Raw genomic sequence first — 6,000 nt, forward strand, 5'->3', positions numbered from 1 at the left:
GGACACAGCCAAATCCTGTGATGTATTATTAGACCGCTCGTGTAGGGACAACGTCTTTTCAACGCATGCATCTTGAAAGTTCAGTAATACGTTGTTAGAGCAGGACGGTGTAACTCCTGACCTTTAAAGCTCTTAGCAGACAGCTAATGGGTCTCTCGGGATTAGAGAAAATCTTCAACAGCATTTCATAGAGAGAGCCACGAAAGATAGAACGAGGACTTTCCCATCTCCCGTTTCTGGAGATGGGATTCACACCAGACACATCAAATGTTGGTCTTTTTTTCGCAACTTGTTAAAAAAAGATGGTTTATCGCTCAGGGTTATAAAAAGAGCAGTTTTAAATGTGAACACACAAATTTCAATTTTGGTGGGCCATTGCATTTTCACTGGTGATTCATATTTTTAAGTGTGACACGCTGTATATGCTGTTGCACCCTAGCCATGCACAAATGTTTGGTGTATTGCTTATGAATTGTGTAATTTATCAAGGCAAACTTCAATGCTCAGTCATTGGTCAATTATCCTTCTTTAATAACTAGAACAGCGTGTATATCATGGATGGAACATTAAATGCATTATATAGTTATTAAAAAAGCTATTATATAATCTTAAGGATGAAATTATCCCCAAGCATTTTATTTAGTTTTCATTTAATTGCTCCATTAGTGTTATCGGACTCATCCCAGAGCTATCGTCACAGCACCAATTAAACTCCAATAGGGGTGGAGATGGGAGGCGGATGGATGGACGGAAAGGAAGGTAAGAAGTAACCATCCCTATGGGATGTGATGTGTTACGTGTTTAAGGCCTATTGCCCTCGATACTAAAGATATGAAAACATTAAGGTTAATGTAAATCATCTTAGGGCTGCCTTGGGACAAATAAAATAAGCATGAGCTCTAATAAAACTAATCTATCTAAATGAGCAGTTACAGCCACTTTGCAGTCTCCGACAGGGAAGTGATTGCAGTGCTGCTTCGAGCACGGATCAGCAGCAGCATTTTCATTCCTGAAATATAAACTGGCCCTATGGTGCAATGAATCTCCACTCTCCGACCTAGAACTAGTCCGTTACGACTCGGTTTTTCGGCGAGTGGTGACGACTATATAGATATATGACTAATTGTATCATACGGAATACGGCTTTTACGGTTTTGTTCCAACTGTCACGTGATACATCAAACAGCGGTACACGCACAGGAACAATGTCAAAAACAAGACTTCACCGTTCCTAACCGCCTCTATCTGAGTTTAATTAAATTGACCTTTCTTTGAAACGCGTCTCTCTGCCATCTCCAGTCCCACGGGGCTAGTGTACACTTTAATCTGCGCACAGACAAGGATACTTCTCAAATAAGTAGGGGCCCGATCCAGTGCTGACGTGTGGAGAATGCCATGGCGATAAAGGAAAACTTTTCCGTCACCCTTCCGAGGGGAGGGAGGGAGGGGGAGGGGCAATGTAAATCAGCTCAATGTAAAGCCGGGCCAGAGGAGTCTGCTCTCCTGGGACAGTGAAATGCCCCTTAGTGGATTGGGCCGTTGAAAGCCATGGTGTATCAACCAGTAAGGTGTGTTTAGGGCTGTGTGAACTGTGTTTGGCCGGCTGCCTGTCAGGACACATGGGCCAGTTGAGGAATATCGGTTGACCCAGTTCAACTCCAAATAAACGGGTCATGTCTGATTCATTTGCGATTGGGAGCGAGAAGGAAAAGCAATACTTTGATGCTGAGAATGCGCCTTGAGTCTGAGGGACAAGGTTTGCAGTGTTTGAACTTTTGATGGGTCTGTGCCTCCCTCTGGAAAATATCTAGTTAGGAAATACTGGAAAATGTTTAATTACTCAAATGACCACTTCGCATAGCGCAGTATATCAGGGTGAGCGCCGCCTGAATCTCAATGGAGGTAACAGAGACAGAAATGAAGCTGGCTGCTGTCACAGCCCCAATTAAACCAAAATGGGATGAAGATGGATGGATGATTGAGGTGGTTACATGAGCCAATTGTATTCCCAACGAAGTATCAAACCAATTATTAACGGATTATTAGGCTCTATGCAAATGCAGCTATAGATATGCCCGGCTCTCAGTGGCATTGGACCCGGCACTCCTGGGCCGGTTCATAACTGGGCTGGCCCAATAATTACCTGATGTTTATTTGTGTAGCATTAGGATCTTTGGAATATACCTAATTTAAACATGCACTGGTAGCTTTAGCAAGACTATACAAGTACGACGATTTATAGAGACGATTTCCCTGGATGCATTGCCTTGAGGATCAGCGCATGTTGCTTAATTCTGTCTCAGAGACAATTGTTTTTAATGGAGTTAATAGCTGTGATAGAGAAGTTACAAAGCACAGGTTTAGGTTTGTAGAAGTACACAAAAAAGGACAACAATAGATCATACAAGACTGAATGCAGTTTTTTTGGACTAATTCTCCTTGTCTTCGCCTTATTTGAATATACAAGATAACCAAGAGAAGCACCACTCTGTTTCTGCTAGCCCCCAGCAGAAGGGCAATGACCTGAAGAGAGAAGCAGGTGTGGGGTCTGGTAGTGCCACGAATCCACCAGATGCAGACACAATCAGTGTAATCACTGGCTCACATGGGGCTTGCATTCAATTCGCCCTCCTTGTCTGTCTCTGATCCCTTTATTAAATGGGAGTCAAGTTAGATAAGAGGCTCCCATTGATTCGTCAAGGTGGTCCACATTGACTTATGGGAAGCCGTTGACCAATATTCAGGCCTGCAGGGGCCGGGAGAGGCCAATTCAATCTCCTCAACATTTAATCTCAGAAGGAATTGTGTAGAGGCACTCTGAACCAACTTTGATTTTGACCAGCTCCAAGATTTAAAAGTAGAACATTTCGCAAGACGAGGAGCAGAGAAACGACAACAACCGATTCCTCCTTCTCAGCTTCAAGAAGATCCAGTTTCAGTTGGTCACCCAATGATAGCAGTGGATCAAATACATCCAGAGACGATGAGCAACACAAAGACCTGGACACATGCAATAAGAGGCTGAAATACAGGCTTCTCATGTAGGTGTTTTCAGCCATGGAAGCTTGGGTTGTGTTTCTCAACGTGTTTCTCTGTCCAGAAAACAATGGCTTCTAGCATTATGGTTGTCATCTTAAAATCCCACACACCTGACATGAAAACAGTGTTGTTTCAATCAATATCTGCATAATTCAATTTAAACTGCAACATTTAAGTTAGAGACTTGCTTCGCTAGAAGACCTTCAACGGGCTCACACACAAACGGTCCAAGCTGGGAAGATGTTCTGTGACGGCAGATGGCTCCAAAAACAACTTCAGACTGCTCAGGATCTTGGAGGGCCACTTGGCACAGACCCAAACAACAGACCCAAACTGTTGTTTGACAATATAATGTACTTCTTGACTGGTTTGTGACAGTCTAATATAATACGGGTTTGTTACCCGTATTATAAGAAACAGTCAGGTAAGTTTGTAGAAATGTGTGTGTGTGTGTGTGTGTGTGTGTGTGTGTGTGTGTGTGTGTGTGTGTGTGTGTGTGTGTGTGTGTGTGTGTGTGTGTGTGTGTGTGTGTGTGTGTGTGTGTGTGTGTGTGTGTGTGTGTGTGTGTGTGTGTGTGTGTGTGTGTGCGTGTGCGTGTCTCTTATTAACAAAAGCCTGGATCTGGACTATAATTCATGCCAGAGGTTTCCGCTGAACAGAACCGCCTACAATTGTCACAGATCTGTTTATTTGGAGCAGTGTGAACAGGACACTTCCCAAGGAATGCAATATTATTCAAACCAGCCTATGCAGCTACAATTAAACTGTAGAGAGGAAGAATTGAATCTGAGTCAAATAAAGCCAAATTATGACAGGGCAATATAGGTAACGCACCCGCCACACGTTTCTACATGATCAACTTCCCCAATAAAACCCTGCCAAGGTATTCAACTGTGTAGAAAATTAGAGATTTTTTTTTTACTTGGATGCCTTCGATTTTCCATCTGTGTTATGATGGCAGAATAGATGGTAACAATTGCTTCTGTTGTTCAGCGCCACAGGACAGCTGAGAACTTGTCATAATGGGATTTTTGACAACAATAAACATCTACAGGACAAGGGGAGAGCATCGGTCATCTGCCAGACACACAATCTGCTTAAGAGGAGAAAACATTACCTCATTAGATTGCTTCATGGTGAAGTCAGAAACAAGAAAATCATTGAATGACACTGACTTATCTTTGCAATGCATATGCCTGATAAGTACCACTCAATATAACTTCTGAATACAATTTCAAATACTGGGGTTTAGTGTTATAAACTTCCTAAATAGACCATTAGTTTCAGACACAGTTTAAAAAAAGGCAGAGTTGGGCTGTCTCAGAATACATCATTTATTTTTAAGTTCTTCTACAATGTCTGAGCCCTCAACAGCCATCTGGATACTCATTTCATGGCAGAAAAAGATCCAAAGAAATCCAGATGGTACTCTTGGTCATAATTACTTTGCATGTATTGTTTCATATCACTTTATTCTATTTGCGTATCATCAGCCACACACAGCAATGAATGTACACACATACAGTGCAAACCAATAATCAACAGTTTATTTATTAAACCTACACTTTTGGATTGTTTTTCCACGTGTTTGTGTGCGTGGATGCATGACCGAGTGTTTAGATGATGTAAATGTCATGGTCTGTCTATTTCCTTGTCTTGTTTTGGTGCGTTTCCTGTTTTACTTTGGTATCTCTGTCTTGTTTCTCCCCATGTCCTGTCAAGTTTCCCTCCTGTGTGATTACTGCTCCCTCCCCTAATGTGTTTCAGCTGTTACTCGTTGCGTGCCCTGTGTTTGGTATTTAAGCCCTTGTCTTTCCTTTGTTCCTAGTTGGATCATTGTGGTTGGTGGTGAGTTGTGTACTGTGTTCTCTGTGTTCTCTGTGTTACCCGCGTCACCTGTGTCACCTGTGTCCTCGGTGTTCCTTGCCTTTTGCGTTAATAAATTATCCTTTACCTGAACTGTCTGCTATTGGGTCCTACCTGCCTGCCTGCCACCCGCTAACCGTGACAGAAAGGTAAAACAGGAAACACACCAAAACAAGACAAGGAAACAGACAGACCATGAAAGTAAACTTTATGTATCTGATTGACGTGGTGCAAAAGACGTGTATTGTGCCTTATTGCATCTGAACCACAACATAAGTCCATGTTTAGTCCATGATTGATATTGATTTCCGTTGATGGCAGTTGAATGTACATGATTTCTGAAACATATTCCTGTGCCTCTGCAGATTTTCTCTCTCTCTCCCACTCACTGTCTCCCTGCCAACTGGCATATGAGTTGCCAGATTACCATACTGGCAACCATGATTTGCTATTAAGCTTGTGCAGTCTATAGGATTGTGTGTGTGTGTGTGTGTGTGTTAGGATGGAGGGGTTTGCAAGATAATTGCCTGGATGTTTTTTTTTCTGGGTGACAGAATGAGATTAGTGTGTCAGATTTACAAGGGTTCATTTAGCGGTGACTGTAACTGACAACAAACCTTGCGAAACACTCACATTCACGCTTGACATACACAAAAAACACACACACACACACACACACAATCACCAATTGTGTATGGCTTGGCATTGCGTTATTATATATTTTTTAATTTGTGTTGCAATAAATGCAATATAAGTGCATTATATTCGAACAATGGAGTTACAGCCTGGATGGCTCACACACACATACACTTTTAAAAGCTCCAAATTACACACACACACACACACACACACACACACACACACACACAAGGATGTGTCCAATCGGATAGAAGCAAGATAAATAGGAATTAGAAGAGACCCAGGCCAGGCAGTGTGACTCACTGTCCCACGAATGAACTCCTGCTACTGAGATTCACACTCAGCAAGGGAGAGTCTGATCAAATACTCAAAGTCCCCACTGTTACCCCTGATTAAACACACACACATGCGCATATGCATATATACATACAGACGCGCCAGCGTCAAGTATCGGAT

This window comes from Pollachius pollachius (assembly GCF_949987615.1).
Source record: "Pollachius pollachius genome assembly, chromosome: 8".
Classification (NCBI taxonomy): domain Eukaryota; kingdom Metazoa; phylum Chordata; class Actinopteri; order Gadiformes; family Gadidae; genus Pollachius; species Pollachius pollachius.